General features: G+C 39.4%; 1 protein-coding gene across 1 annotated transcript in view; it reads right to left on the bottom strand.

The window, feature by feature from the left end:
- LOC122845293 overlaps nt 1-19,308 on the bottom strand; it is a 106,656-nt gene that overhangs the window by 61,328 nt on the left and 26,020 nt on the right. The window contains exon 2 of the mRNA XM_044141499.1: nt 14,367-14,409. The gene's annotated coding sequence lies outside the window, so the exon portion shown is untranslated. The remainder of the gene's footprint in view (nt 1-14,366; nt 14,410-19,308) is intronic.

The following is a 19,308-nucleotide window of genomic DNA, read 5'->3' on the forward strand; positions in this document are numbered from 1 at the left end:
TCTCTAAGAGCACAAGCTGCAGGTGCACCGACAACAATTCCTCTGAGGAGAATGTTTGACGAGCCAGAGCTGGAGTCTGTGGGCGAAGCCAAGGTCTGCTTTGAGGTACGAAAGCCTCCAGTTATCCTTCTTTGCTCCCCTCTCGCCTCTCTTTCTTTCCTTCTTGGCTGAAAGGACATCTGGAGCGCATTAAAGCAGTAAGGACATTGGATCTCCCCAGAGCGCTTGGCTGGATGGGTGGCCCACTGTAGCCCCCTTTCAGCAGCAGGACCCGACCCTTCCTGATTGATAGTGGGAGCGCCACACACACTTAAAAATGACACACACACACGCGCACGCCCACACACACACTGATAAATTCTATGCAGCTGACATGAATCACCAACTATTGAAATAATGGCGGTGCTGCTAACAGACTTCGATTACCATTTAGGGTTTTGTACCCTTGTTTCAGAATAAACTTGAATTGATGCTCTGCACTGAGTATGACTGAGAATGAATACGATTTAATCTGCTGACAGTGAACAGAATTTTGATTTAGATTATAGATGAGCAAAGAAATCGGTTGGTAACTTAAACTGGATGGTTTTGAGCTGACTCCTGTCCAGCTTGCTCAGAAACTCAGAGACCGGATCTTTTTCTTATCAGTGAAGGCATCATGCGGTGCCTTTTGATGTTTTACGCTTTTCGTTGCTTTAAGTTTTACCTTTTAACTTTTTTACTTTTAATTTTAAACTGAAAATTAATTTTTTCAAAAATAATGACAATTAAATACAAATATGAAACAGAAGTTATGCAGTTAGATCACTGCATAAATATTCGCCCCCTTCAGATCAATATTTAGCAGAAGTGAGCGGATCGGTCTCAGTCGGGCTGCACATCTGGACGCTGCAGTTTTACTCCATTCTTCCTGCTAAACTATTCCAGCTCTGTCAGGCTGCGTGGGGGTCGACTGTGAAAAGCGCTTTTCAGGTCCTGCCACAAATTCTCTATGGGACTGAGGTCTGGTCTTTGGCTAGGCCACTCCAGAACGTCCACCTTGTTATCTTGAAATCATTTCTTTGTGTGGTGTTCTCACTCTTTCCCTCGCTGTCCTTCTTCACGGTCACTCAGGTTGTGAGGACGGATTGATCTAGACAGATTTACACTTGAGCCACATTCCTCCCACTTCTTCAAGATGATTTAACTTAATTCCAGGGGATGTGCAGAGCTTTAGATAATTTCTTTTTGTCCATCCATTGACATACTTTTCAATAATCTTTTCTCTGATTTGGTTGGAGTGTTCTTTATTCTTCTTACTGTAATGGGAGTCGGAAATCCCGATGAATCAGTGAATGCACCTTCCAGACACAGGTGTCTTTATACTACAGTCACTGCAATCAGGTCACCTCCATTCCATTCATTGTGAGACTTCTAGCACTGGTTGTCTGGACCTCTTAGGTCAGTCTCTTTAAAGTGAAAACAATAATGAATGTTTTTGTTTAATTGTCATCATTTTGTAGGAATATGTTTTCGCTCTGACATTAAGTGGGGTTTTGTTTGTCTTTTTTAAAAAGCCAAAATTGTGCAGCTCATGACTAAAAGCAACAAAATTTTTAAAATTATTATAATTTAGATTCACCTCTTCCTAATCTTCTAATAAAAGTAACATTTACTTTATTGTAATTAAATACATAAAATAATTAAATAAATATCCAACATAAATATTTTGCTTGGTTTATATAAACTTTTCTTTGGCCATTCTTACACTTTTTTTTCCACTCAAAGTGAGCAACAGAGTGGGAGAGACTCTCCCATGTTCAACTTTTTGATGATAAAAACTTGTCCCCTTTTATCATTTGGAGCTTCGTATCTTCTTCAGTGATGAAACATACTGATCCTGGAAATGTTGTCAGCCTTTTTGAACTTTCACATTTGTATCTTCGATGTGAAATTTCCATTTGTGCAGAGCAGGACGCACTGAAATTTAACAGGGAGGCATGAATTTGCCTCTTTTCCAAACAAAAATAATAAGTGGCTGAACGCGGCATAAACCTGTTGCTGACTTAAAGCAACACCAGGGTTTTAGTAAGTTAGACTTTTAAAACCCCTGCAATGTTCCGCCATACTGTGGCGGTACTTTTGAGTGGATACTCGGTGGTGTTTACAGCGTTCTGATTTCAGGTAGACTGAACAAAACCCTGCTCTTGTTTTAGAAATCGGCAGGTCGAAACTCTACGAAGCACAGAAGTCAGAAGGTTCCAGCAAAATTCGGATGAAGTACATCTCCAGCGGAGGTGGAAGGAACAACTCTTGACATTTGGGTGAACAATGGAATCAGCAGCAGATCTCCAAAGTGAGCAACCTTTTGTTTCCAAGGTCTCACAGAGATGTAATATGTAAATATTAAGACCTTAACCATGCAGGCTGTAGCGGCATAGAGGTCTCCTTTCTCTGCTAAGAAATTGCACCCAACTAAACCATTTTATTTTTTACATCAATTAAAGTTTACAATTCAAAGCACTACAAAAGACAATATGTAAAGTAGCTTTACATATTGTAAAAGAAATGCAGCATTGGGACAAGATAAATAATGTTTACCAGATCGGAAAAGATCTGAAAATTAGGGTTGCAGAAATCTGATCACTATCCAACATATTTACAGAATATCTGTCAATTATCTATAAAACGTTAGATTGTAAATAATTAAAAACTTTTAGTCCCATCCTCCTTCACCTCTTGCTGCATACATATATTGCTCCCTGAAGTTGTGTGTTGCTCCACACGCTGGTAAAAACAGCAACCCAGAGCATATTCTCAAACAAACTCTATCTGAATGGGAGGGTCCGCATCCATTCAGAGGGTCTCCATCCGTCATTAGGAAACAGGTGAGGCGACGCCCTGGACCAGTCACCAGTCTGTCTCAGAGCATGACGGACACCAGAAAAAGAAGAAAAGAAGTTGCCCGGACTCAAACTTGAGGTCTCCAGCTATAAATAATGACTGCATGCTTCCCACTGCTAGGCATGGATACGCTGTTGTTTTACCCCATCCACACTGTTGGGAGGCAAACAACAAGGTGGCTGGAAACGTGGTGGGTGGTCAGTGATGCTCTGCATTTTTTCCAAATGTATCTCCCATTTTAAAAACATAACCAGCACTCATGTCTACCAGCAGGGAAAGCTCTGTTGTTTTTTATTGACCGGAGGTTAGAATCCATCTGAAAATGGGGCACAATACTAAGAAATAGACAAAGAAATTAAGATGGTCCACATGAACATTTTTAACTCTTTGTGCTGCATTCTTTTATGCTGGTCAGATATCATTAGAAACAATGACATAGAGGTCCTGCTTGTGCACGTCCATTATGAGTATGCCCACTGGAAATCCCAACAGTAATGGAGAAGGTTTAATGTTTTTTGGGGTTTTTTGTCCCTGTTTTGTATCCCTGGCAACGTAAGCATGAGCTCTATGACGGAAATCCGTCTGAACAAAGGGCAGAGTTACAGATAGTTTTTAAAAAGTAGTTAAAATTGATGAACCCAAGTGTTTCTTCCAGGTAATCTCTGTGTTCATATCTTTCTGTGTGATCAACTTCAGATTCAGAAGCTATGGAAAGGCATTTACTCACAAAAATAAGGAGCAAATCAAAGCCCGTCTTGTTTCTCAGAATTGTTTTTCATTAAAAGCACAAAGGGAATAGTTCTATAGGATTTCCTCTTTTTTTTTTTTTTTTTTTTTTTTGCTCTTCATGCAATGAAAATCCACAAACTTTTTTCAAAGGGGGAGAGTTCAAAGAAGCTCCTCATTTCCAGTAAATTGCTTTGCCTGATTTGCCATTTCAAATAAATTGCAATGTTGGCCAAAATTTGCAATTCACAGGAAGATGTCCCCTGAGCCACACAGAAGAGGTTAATCCATATTTCACATTTGAATATAAGATAGAAGAAGAGAAAAAGGAGGAGGAAGATAGGTAACTCTTTGCCAGGAGACGAGAAGCGGGCGGGGAGGGAGGGGGGGGAGGTGGGAGAAGCTGTGGGAGTGGAGAAAAACTGAGAGAATGGGAAGAAACAGGCGTCATTTAGAGTAAATGGCATCCAAAAACCCTCTCCAATTATCTTTGCCTTCCATGCCAGTGAGACTGACTTAATTAAAATGACTTGAGAGGGAGGGGAGAGAGGAAGGAGCTGCCAATGATTGAGGGTGCAGGCGGGCGACGTATCTACACCGAAACACAAAGCTCAAGCATTGCACAGGCTGTCCACCATTCTCCCTTTTCAATTCCCGACTTCAAAAGAGAATAAAGAAATAATAATAATACAGTGAGGGGGCTCTCACCATTTGCAGCCATGTAATTGCACTATTTAAATCCTGCATTTTTTTTTTTTTTTTTTTTTTATCAATGTGAAAAAATTGGTGGCAGCCGGATTGTGTGTGTGTGTGTGTGTGTGTGTGTGTGACTGTGCTGGTGGGTAAATGTAGAAGAATGGGCAAGAATAATGCTTTTTGTTGTTTCTGGGCCTCCCTATAATTTAATAAATATATATAAACATATATATTTATTCATTTATTTATTTTTAATTAAGAAAACCCTCTAGCATTGACCTTTTCAGGGGTGTTCCTATGGCAACGGAAAACTATCACTGTCCTATAAAAACTACAAGGCCCACTTCTAACAAATACTCAGATCTCCAGTTTTGCATGTGCATTAACAATGAGGCTAATTCTCCCAACAATAAATACTAAAGAAAAAAATATAAAAAACTGGTGCAATATAAACACAATTAATTACTTTTATGAAATATTAAATTGTTTTCTTCTGATGGTTCTGATCTGAGTGGATTGGTGATCAGCTGGTTTCTAAATTCCTTTACATCTTCATTCACGCTACGCTATGAGAAGCTCAAGCACAATGGTTGCTTACGTTGGCAAATTAAAGATTAACACCATCATTTCAAATAATCAAATCTGTAAATATAGCAATAATGCAGAAACAGAATTCTCTGGTGAACAATCGTAAAAAAAAAAAAAAAACTACGACATGTGACGACATACAGAGTTGGGGTAGCAGTCGTCGGCTGATCAGTCAGCTCAACGTTCCCAACATGAACCAACATTCTCTTATTTGCTCCAAGTCTGTATCCAGAAACACAAAAGCTTCGTGTTATCCTCCATATTGTATTTACTTTATTGTCTTCACTTCTGTCTGACGTTGATAAAAATGTTTCTACTTAAAAATAAAACTTAAAAGAAAGAATGACAGTATTCCTAAACAGAAAATCCACACAGTTTTATGGTGTTGCTTCTACGTAGACAATAGTCGTTTTTTTTGTAAATTAAATGTTCTGTGTGCTAACTTTCAGCTAGGTAAAAGTATTTTCAGCATTTCCTTAAGTCCTCCTATATCATAGTTCTTAAAGACAAATCCATATTGGATGCTCTCAGTTACTGAGCATCAGCTGGTTCATATTTTTCAGAAACCTAATATTAACTTTCTGAGGTCACTTTAGTGGGAGAAAACGACATGTTTATATCAACTAGATGTTTGACTATGTGGAGAATTATCCGTTCTCCATGCTGAGTTCTTGATGTGAGTTCTTGATGTGAGTTCTTGATGAGAGTCAGTGAGTTGAATTCATGACCCACTTATTAAAACCAAAACACAGCTGGTCCATTTCACATGCCACCTTTAAGAAGTAGCGAGTCAAAATGGCATCCCACAAGAGTTTCCCATTCCCTTTGTTACCCTCTCTCTGAGCTACGCCCCAAAGAGGTTGTTACCTACTGTAGCTCCTAGTATCCTGTAATCTTAGCTTTGAGGGCGTTTCCTAATATGTCATTTATTTTAACTTTAGCTTAGCAACTAGCTAAAACAGATAAAAGGAGAACACTGAATTATTTATTCTCAACAACTATTTACGGAAATATTCAAACATGCCAGGGAAAACTTAGGATTAATTTTAAAAAAAACTTTGTTCTGAAGACGTAGATGAAATAAAATGGCGAGTTTAATCATGGGACAATCCATGTTTGACTCTCGATTCACTTTTTAAGTCATCTGACTTTGGTAGACATACCTTCCCACGTCTTCCTCCAATGAGACTTCCCTTTAGGAAAGTGCCAACAATCCCAGAGGGCTGAAGAACTTACACTTTTACAAAACACCATGCAACTTGAACTGAGACGCGCTCGGTGCCAACCACCCCATGTGCTGCTGATGTCAATAGAAAAAGCTTCAGGCTTCTCACACCTTGATCATCCAAAGCACACTCGCTCCTCATGTGTCACAGCTAACACCTGTTACTGTCCCTTTGTTTCGCAGGCCCATTGTGATGGCCTCCGCTGTGTTCCCCACCAACTTGCTTCATTGAACGTGTTTGCACAGAAGGTTGGTGGGCAATATTATCTCAAGTGTGAGAATTCACAGAACGGGATCATTTACACGACCAACTAAACGCCGTATCACTGGGAAGGTAGGGTATATCTAACTCAAACTGGTAAAATAAATAGACAAATAGGCGTTTTTTTTTTTTTTTTTTTGAGTAAATGTTATAGACTAATTAGTTAAAAGTCAATGTAAATGCTAAAAAAGGGAGAAATTTTGATGTGTTAAATAGTAAATTTCTAGTTAAATCACCATAGCATGCCACACGCAGTAGTAAGAAAAGAAATCATGCCGGCAGGATCGAGAGGTGCTCTGGAAGGCTGACGGAGTAAAGATGGCAGCTGTTATTTTGTTGGAGTTTTTTTTGGTCCAAAGCCAAGTATCATTCCATATCCATTTTCTCCTCCCATTTATCTTCCCGTTCTCCCCGCTTCCACATTCATCGCCACAGATCACACAGGCACATTCTCCTCATCCAACCCAAAGCCTCTCTCTTCCCCTCGCCGTCTCAGGGAGATTCACATTCCCTCGTGTTGAGCTCAGGGAGTCGTCTGAGAAAAACAGGGAGCGATAGCGCACCGAGCGCACCCCGGTGTGGTTTGGACTGCGGCTGTTTGTTAGTGGGTTTGGGAAGGATTCGGTCTAGCTCCAGGTTATCTCAAGGAAACATTCAGTGGGAACGTTTGCAAAAGTGAAACACAGATAAAGCGAGGCAGGGCTCTGCAACCTTAACCTTCAGTTTTTTCGACTCTCTGACTAAACTCTGCTCCCCGCTAACGCATACAGTAAACACGCACGCACATCAACACAGTCTCAGCTCCAGTTGCCAGGGAGACCGCCATACCAGGGCTCTGACCCAGGAGGTTTGGGACTGTTTTTCAACCCCAGATCCCACTCCCCCTCCCGTTCTGAAGCCGGAGAGATAGCAGCTGTGGGACAGCTGTTTCTGCCACGGCCGAGCCTTAAACTGCAAACGTCGTCCCACCATCCCGGCAGCTCAGATGGACAGTAAATTAGGGGACAAAAACACCCCGCAGCCCTGATGATTACCCACATCTGTCTCACACTTCTTCAGGAAGAGTCTGGTGGAAAAAAGTGACTCAGGGAAGAAGTTTTGCTATTTCGACAGACACAACAAATCGCATTTTATCCTTTGTTTATATGATACAAAAGCAGCAAGTCATTTCAAGATACTCCATACGCAACAAAATTCTGGTTTATTAATTTTATTCCTCACAGTGAGGTGAATGTTTTATCAGATGAGTCCAATAACGTCCAACGCAAATTCTGTCAAAGACAATCTGGCTTAAAAAGAATGCTTTAGGAACCAACAAACATGAGATAATACGGACTCACCTTTAAAAGAAGAACTCTCCATCAAACCTCCATTTTAAACCATCCTCTTCCTATTTAACCCTTGCTGGTTGTTTCTTTTTTTTATGCATTTGAATTCTTGGTCGTTTCTTTTCAGTTTGTACCCAGTTTTTACAACGAGTCAGTTAAAGTCATTTCCTATTGTGCACTCAGAGGCTAACAGTGAAATGTATTTATATAACTCCAAATAAAGCATAAAGTATTTTTGTTTGTTTGGGACTCATAGTTCTTTAAATTGAATTAAAGACAACAGGCTCAAACAGGGATTAGAACAGTAGTAAATAGAAATAGTTTTCAAAATAAATTGAATTGTCTATGAATATGAAAGAGAAGTAGGCATGGACAAAACGAAGGTGCAGTTTCTTCAAGGGACAAGTTGAGCAATAACATAAACAGGGATGTAACCTAAGTAAATATACTTTTCGAGCTGTCACAAACATAATTCTTCTTAAAAAGATCCATGATAATCGTAATTATTTTTACTAATTATTTTACTATTTGCTTAAGCGTTGTTGGGGTTTTCTTTCTAGAAATCTTCCATATTATACTTGTTGGGACATTATGTGAAAACAGAAAGGTTCATCCATCATTCCTAAAGAAAGACTGAAGGTCCTTATGCTGTTATTCCCTAAAATATAATAGCAATAAAGCTACCTTATGTTGCAAACAATCATACAGGGATTTAGCTACAATGGAGAATAATGTATTTATGAACAAACAAGAAACGAATTCTGAAACATTTCCTCGTCTGTAAAAGAAATCTTCAGCAACAATATAGTTCATAAAAATCTCAAAACGTATAGTGTGAGTTGAGAGATTTTTTTTTTTCCAAGGCTCTAACAGAACTATTACATAGATATTAATAAGGAATATCTGCAAAATCTCCAAAAGAGCTATGATATCCCTTACATCTCACACAAGGAGGTTTTTTTTGCTGATAAAATATCAGACAAACCATCAAGATAAGACAAAAATGTGTGGCAAAGCATTAAAGTCTGGTTTTGAAAGTGTTCTGGTTTTGTGTCATATTCAACAATGCATTATGCATATGCAACAAACACATCTTAGCCACTTTGTTAGTCTTGACCTGAGCGGTTTCTGCTTGCACTTCTTATTTAACCTCCACAGATTTATACTTTGGATCACTGCCTTTGATTTCGGAACAGGCTGTTGTGTAAAAGAACCCACATTCACATCTATTTCTGTGCTGCTCATCTCTGCCTCTGTCTAAATAATGTGTGAATAATGTGGGAGTACTTGGCCAGGACTGTCCACTCTGCAGAAAAAAAAAAAACAACTTTACAGTTCTTCTGTCTTTTGCTGCTACTTTGCTACCAGCAAAGTAGCAGCAACTTTGCAAGGGGTTGCTGCCCAGTCGTGAGGCAAATTATAATAACTTGTTTACGTTCAGCTGAACGGTCCAGATCTGTTAAAGCATTGCGTCAATTTTTCCACTTTAGGCCACGGTAGAGGTTTTAAGTGGCTTTGTGTTTACAGTTGTGTATCGTTCTTTAATAGAAGAGCACGATTTTCTTTTTTGTTTGAGTGACAGGAAGAGATTTGGCTAAGTTACTTTGGTTGTGATTTGGCTCTCCCCCTCCATCTGTTTTGTTTTCCCTCCATCTTGCTGTTTTTGATGAGATGGGTCTGCAGCCCCCTTTATAAAATCCCATTAGCTCTTAATGAAGTCAGGCTCCTAGCCTCTCGGCCTCACCTCATTTAGCACGATTGTCTGGCGGCCATTAGCATGGAGGCAATTACAGCCGCACGACAAGAGTAATTGGAAATGCCGACAGGGACCCTGAGAAATGGGAATAAATAAATAAAAAATATATTCCAACTAATAAGCTCCCATTCAGATAGCATGGAGGGAGCTGCATGTGTTTAAGTTAAATCAACATAATTACAATTAGGGCTGGTGGGGTAGACACTATTTCTGAGGCAGAAATTGATATGAGTGGACTAGGAGACAACAGTTAGGCACGGAGGTAGCGAGGCTGATGGAGAGATCACACAGTGAGGCTCATAATGAACAACGTCAAGTGTTCAAGGGAAGCCGTGTCACAAAAAGGTCAGGAAAAGTTTCTCAGGACATGTCCCCTAGAAGGTCTATCGCATAGTTTGCCGTCAAACTATTGACACAGAAAATAATCAAAACCAGGGAGGCACCAATATGAAAATTTGGGGCGATATCAATATCCGAAATTGATATTGCTATAACAGCCAATATATATGTGTGTGTGTGTGTATGTGTCTATATATATATGTATATCAACTATGAACAAACAAATACCACATGCCCAACCCTCCCTCCCTCACAAAACACATAAGGTAGAAATACACATCGGCTATTAATATCGGCACATTTTTACTTTATCGGACCGATGTCAATACCGATATATCATGTGTTCCAGTTATTGACTTTAGGAGAACAATGTAATTTCTCACATAGCTGGATAGCTTGATGAAATGACAGTTTGGAAACTGCTATTTCATTTGTATTTAAGAACAATTTGATGATCAGAAATAGTGTAAAAAAAAAACCTGAAGAAGAAGAAGAAATCTGGAGGGGTCAAGAACCCTGGTGCGTAAGGATGGATGGGGAACATTTCGACCGCATCAGTTCAGGAACCATTGCACAATCTTAGAGGCTCTGAGTAAGCTGAAACAACAGGCAGGGTGCTGGCACGGTGCCATATTGCCATGGCACCCCCAGCCCCTCCCTCCTACTGCCCACCATCCTTTCCCTGCCTGCTAAGCTGAATGACAGGTGACAGAAACCTGATCGGCATGAGCCTTCAAGAAGAAAGGAGTCCACTCTGCCTGCTCACGCAAACAAGAGGGCCACGGCATAGATGCTTCTTGTACTGAGCGGCGTGTATGAGTATGCACAAAAATAAAAGGGTACGTGAGGAGGTGCATAATGGACATTTTGGCCGAGGCGCTGAGCCCTGGCACTGGATATCCAGGACTGAAAGGGGGGAAGCAGGAGGCTAGCTCCCACAATAGTCGGTGTGAGAGTCCCACAGGGGTGTCCACAATAGCAGAGCAAGCGGCTGTTGTCAGCGGCGATCTCCGAGACCTTACTGCTTGAAGTGATTTGATCCCACCCTTCAGCACTTCCCTTTTAGCACTGGCCTTCGGCTAATGCAGGGATTATTAAAAGAGACGTGGATGTAGAACATTGTAGCTTTACAATATCTCACCTGTGTGCTACAAGCTTCAATAAAAGTACATTTAAGGCACATAAACTGAATCATGCAGTGTCAAACACAGTGTAGTGACCAGACCTGATGTAGATTTTAGTTTTGGTCAGCCTACTGTGCTCATAATGTTTTCTTATCTCTCCTAACCAAATCAGATCTGAAAGTGCAGCCACAATCACAAGATCACCAGAGCATCTTGGCACAAAAAGAGGAATCCCACCATGGAACTGGCCTCGCCTTTTACAACTCACTGTTGCTGTTACTCATTAAAGGAAAAGCAGGACGCTTAGTTGTGCAAAATAGCTTGCTGAGCAATCTCTCAGAAAGCTGGAGTGATTTTAACTGGAAAGGGGGGCGGGGAAGGGCTATGTTAGGAAATGAGGAAGTGAAGGTCTCCAACCAGGAGGAGATTTAATTAGTAAAATCTCATTAAGTCTAACAAAATTAAGCGTAAAACAATCCTTGGCAGAGAATCATGGTGGAGATTCTGAGAGGAGACGCAGGGAAAGAGTGGGGAACACTTGGGGGCTGAGAGGACAAGGAGACAAGCTGTGTGATTATTTGGGAATGTGTGGAGGAAAACACAAATGCCTTAGTTTACAAGGCCTCCTCTGACTATCAACCAAAGACAGCCGTACGTTGTCTACGTGGTCTTATAAGTTTGAAGTCAAAAAATACAATTTAAAGAGTCATTAGCATTAAGGACTGAATTACATTTGAGTTAAAAGACTACGTTGCATAAGAACAGCAGAGATAGCTTGACTTTAGTAAAGATATGTCATATACTGTAAAGTAGGACGTTGTTTCCAGGAAAGAATCTAAAGGAGTGGTTCTGAAAATATGCCTGTAACACTCTATGTTTGTCCAAATTCACACAATACATAGTTCAGGCTGTAGACAACAAGACTTTGCAATCTGTTTTTCAATTTGCTTTTGTTGTTTGTTGTAAATTGCAACTTAACTGGATGAAAGTTAACGTGAACAAAAACAACTTTAGCATTCAGAGCGCATGATTCCAGGTTGTCCTCATAGGTGCTACGACTCCCACACATGTACTGTGAGTATTCTGTGAGTCGCATGGACTCCGTGCAAACACAGTCCATTGTCAGTAGAGATTGTTTTAGTTGAGCGTACCCATTGCCTACATTTCTAGTGACAAATTCCTTCTTTTTCCACAATCCAAAAGGGGTATTTGCAGGCTTGGCCACCACGCACCTGTCAGTGTGGCACAGAGGGTGGCAGTCACGCAGCACGTCCTTGAGCTCGACTCTCAACCTTATCAGCTCAGTGTCACATACAAAACAGCCAAAGCGAACACTTTCTCCCGCCAAGCAGTTCATTGTGGGACACTGGGTATGCGGCCGTAAAAATTGACCTATGTTCAGACGTGTTCGGCGGACGTCCACTTTGAGTCCTCATCGAGCACGTGTGGACCTCCGCGAAGGGAAGTACGCCTGAGTATGTTGGACACTTAAGATTACAGAATGGACTCCTGGGTTCACTTGTTCTGAGGTTTACTTGTGTTCTGTTGAAAAAAGAGCCATGTGTTGAGAGCACTGGAGGGTTTCCAGATTCAAGACAATCACCAGACTTTATATAGGTAGACAGCTTTTATTTCCAAGTACCAAATGTATATATGTTAGCAGTCCCTGCACAACAACCGCATCACCACCATGAATGCTTAGGCAAGCAGATAGATCAATCCAGCTTGCTCATGACTGAAACATACAGTTATAAATAATTACAAATAAACACTTCCCCATTGTTAAAAAAAATTATTACTTTCACTTTTTATTTTCTACAAAAGTTTATGGGGTACACAATTATAAAAAAAATAAAAATGAAAATGCTTTCTGATTTTATTTTTGCTCACAAGGTTGTGGGATCTCAAAAAGCCCATCCCTGATTTTCTTTTGAGATGACTTCTCATTTAGCCAGAGCTTAAATTGTGTGCTTTCAGTCCTTCAATTTGCAATTAGGTGCCAACATGAGGGACCAGAAGACATTTAAATTTGAAGGCTTAATTCAGTCTGAACCACAGGGACGGCCATTAATATTCAAATCCTCCAAGAAAACAATTTACCACTTTTTCAACAGACTGCTTATTGGCCGAATAGAGCAGAGGTGGAAAACAGCTCACAATAAAATACTAAAGGAGGAGACATTCTCTTGAAGGATATGCTGATTAAAGCTATTATGTACAAACATATTTGAAAACTACATGATACGATAGCTTTAGAAAAATGAAATAGGAATCACTCAATTACTGCCTGAGAAATAATCACAAACAGATTTGATTTAACCAAATCTGTTTGTGATTTGGTTAAAACAGACCAAATCGTTGAAGCATTGGTGTATTGATATGCTGAAAATAAGGGAGTAAAAATTCTAAAAGTTTGCCCCCTTTCTGAATCAAAGAAATATTGTTTCTTTGATATTATTTATTTATTTATTTATTTATTTATTTGAGTCACAGAACAGGAAAAGAAGAAAAAGTATTTTATTTTTCTTTGACTAAAATGTGGTGTGCAATATTATAGATATTCTCAAAAACTTTTCACACCCGATAGTCGACTCGATTCGGTTGGGGACCAACATTGCAACATTTGTTATATTTTCAGCTCGTCCCGTTCGCATTCACACTGCACTGTGTTAAAGGAGCCACTCCAACTGAAAAACCTGTTCCTCACCTCTCCTGTGGTGGCGCTGCACCAAGAACTACCAAAGGAATCGCCACTAAACCTCTGAAGAAGACCAGCGCAACTTCCTGCTTCACAAAATGTAAACAAAAATGTAGCCGAATCAGATTTTAGCGACAGAAGGAGTTCTCCGTTGGTATATATTACTTTACTCATAAAGCATTAACATCTTATTCACACATGGTCAGTAGAGACAGGAAAAATAAAACAAGACCATGAAGTAACACCAGGTGAAATACCTGCAGTCCGGACAGAGCAAAAGTCCAAGCCCTTGATTCCGATACCGACACTCACCAGCTATTAAGCTCGTCAAATATGACACAGGTACTTTGAAGACGTGACAATAAACAGTGGTAGCAGCTTTAAGAGAAAGAGATCACACCCGCCCTCATGCTAAAGTAGATATTGTGTTGTTTGCTGCTGACTGAATCATATAAAAAAAAAAAGCTAAAACAAAAAAAAAACTGAAGTGCCAGTCCAAAGGGAGCCAATTAACCACGAAATCAGCAGCGTCGATTGAGATGATAATTTGATTTAACTGAGTTCCAGCAGGACAATCTTTAATTCTGTACATATGTAAGCCATTGAGCTTTTACAGATAATGGCTCTTTTCAAAAAAAGTGGCGGTCCAAAGTAAATTTAATGGCCACTGAACGAACTACAATGTTGTTAGTAAAGTGTAGAATCAAAGATTGCTCAAGAAAAAGGTAACAGATAACTTACATTTAGCTGGCCCGCATCAAACATCCGAATCTCCAGTCACAGCCTGTGAAAAGATGCAAAGGTTCACCTGTTTATAAGTTATAATTACATCTTTTATTTTGACTTACTGCGAGAATCAAGGCTTGCAGATCTGTACAAGTACGTAACAATGCAATTAAACATACTGCTATTGGGTTCACAGAGAGCAAGTAATTGTGAAAGGTATCGATATATTCAACAGTCCTAATTAAATCTTCACGAGAGTCTTTTTCGATACAGAGGCTGATGTTTTTGTAATGCTAGCTATGCTAATAGCTAATATTAGACGCAGTTTCAAATGTCAGCTGCCAAATCATTTTGTCTTTGTTCTACAAACACAATCCAGCCAGTTTTAAAGCAACTTCTCTCTTACACATAATCACATATCCACACACACAACATGTTACATCGCCTCAGCTCATAAACTAAATAATTGATCACTTATGGCAGAAAGATCAGGAAAAATGCTTTCAATACTCTTCTTTTATCTTCTTCTAATATGGATTATGTATAGAAATCTAAAACAGTGATGATCAATGACGGCAATTCAACGCTTTCCACAGATCGAAAATAAGCCACAGAATTTTAATTTTTCCATCTCTGGCTTAAGGAGAAAAAAAAAAATTCCTTCGGACAGATAGAACTTTATCCCCATAAAACAAAGGATCATGTGACTTAGTTCTCAAAATGTTTGTGGATTTTTATTTAAACAAAGTAAATCAAATGATCAAAGCCAAAATATTTCCATAACTTTCACATGAAATTTGTGGAAACATGAAGGTCAGTCAGACTTAGGCTCGGCTGAGCGGTTGCCAGGCTGGCCACGTTTGAGCCACATGGTGAGCAAGTCGTGGCGCACATGTAAAAGATTTAAGTTCAATTGAGCATTCAGGGCCGGACACCTGATCTTTCGCTTAGAGCTCCACTTGAACAGTGGGAGTGTGGTCGGGCCTCACAGCACGCTGCCACCTCCTGCAATCTGCTAGCACGGAGCCGCTGAAGGGTTGGTATTTAACCAGTTCCTGCACATCTCAGTGGGGACTGCTCTGTGTGTGCAGTGGCTGGGTATTACCAGAGGCCCCACGCTGATGAGGAGGGGAGACTAAAATAGAGGCGGTGGAGATTATAAGAAAACAGTTCCAACATTTTTGAGTTTGGATTATCTCAAGAGGGTATTGGGAAGTTGTGGAGGGGAGTTTGGGGGGTAAAAATACATATTTTTAGGTAATTTTCATATTGGTTTTCAAACTAGGACATTCTTATGGATTTTTAACTAAAATAATGTGAGAAAGTAAGTGGAACTGCCTCAAATTTAAATAAAATATGTCAGAAACTGGACATGCTCATGTTTATTACAAAACATGAAGAAAATAACTTTTTTTTTTTTTGTAAAAAATTTTTGGGAAATTGGGATTTTTTGTAAGGGACGACATACCTCCTTAAGTTGAATAGTTACTATCAAGGAGAACTGTGTATATACAAATAGAAACTTTGGGATTTCTATTTGTCTCATTCCTAATTTTTCTAGGGTTTAAGATTCAGTAGTCAAAGTTTAGGGGAAAAGAAAAGTCCCCAATGTGGTTTCTTTGGAAAAAGGACACTCAAATGTGAGCAGGGCTGTGCAGAAGAATTTCTAAGGTTTCTTTCAGCCACAAAGAAAACATTTTAGTCTCTCCATAATCCTTTCCATAGTCCTCCCTAAGCCCCTTCCTCCCTCTGTCATCCCTCCGACCCCTGCCTGAGATCCTACTGAAGCGCCTCCGTCTATTGAAACCTACCACATACACACACGCACACCAAAATCTTCAACTGTCCTTATCCATGACCCTTTAGGGACAGAGCCGACCTTCCTGTCCACATCAGAATAAATCAGAGCAGGAGCCAGGGCACCGAGGGGCTCCCCCCAGGGGGCTGGAGGTCTAATCATCGTGTTCCTAACAGAAGTCGCAGAGGAAACATTTGCATTCCTGAATCTGCTTTGCGTCGCTCGCACTGCCTCCGCACAAGTGGACCTGGGGACACACAGTGCTGGTCTGAGGTTTTCATCCACGCATTGTGGGGGATGAATGCCACACTGAGTTTGTAGAAACATGTTTGAGTTTATGATGTATGTTCTTTAATCCACGCAGGCACAAAAGTATACATGCTGGCTAACATACCCCAACAAATGCGTGGCTAAATGTTCTACAGTTGTAGTGAAACCACTTTTTGAAGCCACGGGAAAAGTTTTGGGGAAACTCTCGCTGTCTGGATATTTTATATTTTCTTCACATAAATGCTTCATTTAGATGAGCAGCTTTCTTGATACAGACTTGCCTTTAGGCATTATCCATAAATTTACAATCAGGCTCAGGTCAGAGCTTTACAGAAACTTTATGCTTGCCCACTTCATCCACCGCAAAAGCAGTTTGGTGTTTGTTTTCCTGTTGGAACACCCATGTGGACAAGTCAAATGCCCTGGGGAAAAAAAGGTTTATGGTCCAATGAGATCAAGAATGTCTGAAAGATTCAAAGTGAGCCTTTCAACCGAAGAACACCACTAATTGTCAAACATGATGGAAGTAGCATTATGCTGAGGCTTTGTTTTTCTGGAAAATAGCACAAAGTGGATGTAAAATGAAGAAGGACACATTCAGAGTTTTTAAATTTCTCTCACAAAAGCAACTACATAATCCCAACTTGGATAACCCAGGGTTTTTAACAAATGAAAGATCCCAAACACACCAAAACCCAGAACAATTCAGCAACCCAGATAAATGTAACACACATGGCGACAGCGAGGTCATGTAAGGGTTCGCCGTCACTAGAATCATCTCCATTTTTGCTAAGCAAAAATACAAATAAAAATAGTAAAAATATATAAAAAAAATCTCTCAAACCTCATCATTAACCTAATTCATCAGGTTTTTGCCATTTGGCTTGTGGGATAATACTACTGTTGTTTGTTTAATCTTTTTATTTTGGCAAAACATATATCAAGGAAAATATCTTGGCGACAAACAAAATACTAGAATACATTCTGCTTTTGCCTAATTGCCTAATATTTCATTTACCAAGGAGGAGACAGCTGTCTGCTGGAAGACTTTATGATAAAAGGATATGTATTAAACATTATATTGATTAAGATTATATTGATTTTTTTTTCTGTTTGTTTATTTCTGGGTCACATTGTGGGAAAGCTCAATTGCTCAGCTTTCAGTTTGTGTGTATGGGTGTGCGTGCGTGTGCGTGTGTGTGTGTGTGTGCGTTCTCCCTCGGCCTCGTGGGCTGCTCAGCTTCCTCTCACACACATTCATGTCAGTTGAGCTGAAAATTCTTTCAGCGTGAACGTGTGTGATATGCTGTCTCTATGAGTTCAGCAGCATATGAATCAAACATATAAAAGAAGGAAAAGTGTGGGGGAAAAACAAGCTGAATATTTGGGCTAGAGAAAGCAACTCAAGATGAATAAACATTAATGTGTGTTTTTTTTTCTCTCTCTCTCTCAAGTGAAAATAAGTGATCAAGGTCTGGAGAGTGATGCTGAAGTTGCTTCTTTTCTCCTTCAGGGGTTGTTTAGCCTAGAAATGGGTGGATAACGTTGCTTCTGCATACACCGAGGGTTAAATATCTATTTATATGAATCATTTTTCTGCTCCAACATAAACTCACAGAAATGAGCAACTGAATTTTTTGTTGCCAGCAATCAGATGCATGTTAGTTTATTGTAAAGACATTTGGATGTACTTTTTTTTTTTTGTCCTGCTTTTTCCACTCTGGCACAAAACGACACGTTGGCTTAAATCCATTAAAATCATCAGCAGGTGAAGGCGTGAAAGTCCAACTGAAATCGCTATCAATCCAATAAGCAGCCTGGATGCTAATTGCTTGCAATTAGAGATGTCACAACCAGGATTGTTTTGTCCCTGTTGAGTTATTTAGGGTTACTTATGCTACAGTGACTTCTTTTTTTTCCACATTTCGTCACATTACAACCCCAAACTTCATTGTACATAAAAGTGACCAACCAACAGAAAGTAGTCTCGAAAAGTGAAGTGGAAGGTAGATGATACAAGATATTTGGATCTTTTAAAAATAATTTCTCCTTATTTTAAAATCTGAGAACTGGTGAGGAGTATTTTGTATTTATTCCCACAGAGACTCTTTGGACTCTTACCAGCTTTGACTGAAATGATAAAGAACTTTTAAACATAGATATAATAACAAATGCAAGTTTTAGAAGCTTTTCCATTTTTTATGACAGAGCTGAAAAGAATATCCATAACCGAATATAACTAAAAGTACCACGACTGTTTTTTAGAACTATTAGTGCTCTTATATATATATATATATATATATATATATATATATATATATATATATATATATATATATATATATATATACCTCCTATTATTGCAAATGCTTTGTGTTTTCCTTCATTTTAAAATCCATAAATACAAACAAAATGGTGGTTCATCAGGAACGACAACAAAATCCCTATAGTAGAAATTTAAAATAAAACACAAGTTGTCTTTTTTGTTACTTTTTTGTTAGTTTTATTTAGCGGAGATAAAGAAAAACAGCTCTTTGAATTGCAAAGATTGCAGATTTCTGGCTCAGGTGGACGGCCACAAACCTGTCTGTTTGTCCACCAATATGCTCTAAAAACAGCTGAACCAGACTGAATTTTTTAATTAGGCGACTTGTGAACGGAGCTGATTGTTCCACATATTATTTAGGGGTATCGGATCCAGGGCGACCGAATCCAATTTTCTGAATTTAATTAGTAAAAAAATTAGGAAAGCCACTTGATCTTGGTCCGTCACATAAACTCCATATAAAATGCTTTGAAATCCTTGGCTCCAAGAAGACAAAATGTGAGGCATTTTGTCTTCACTTGCAGTTGAAATTCTAATTGCATATTTTCAGGTGAAGTTAAATA

Source organism: Gambusia affinis, linkage group LG15, assembly GCF_019740435.1.
Source record: "Gambusia affinis linkage group LG15, SWU_Gaff_1.0, whole genome shotgun sequence".
NCBI lineage: Eukaryota > Metazoa > Chordata > Actinopteri > Cyprinodontiformes > Poeciliidae > Gambusia > Gambusia affinis.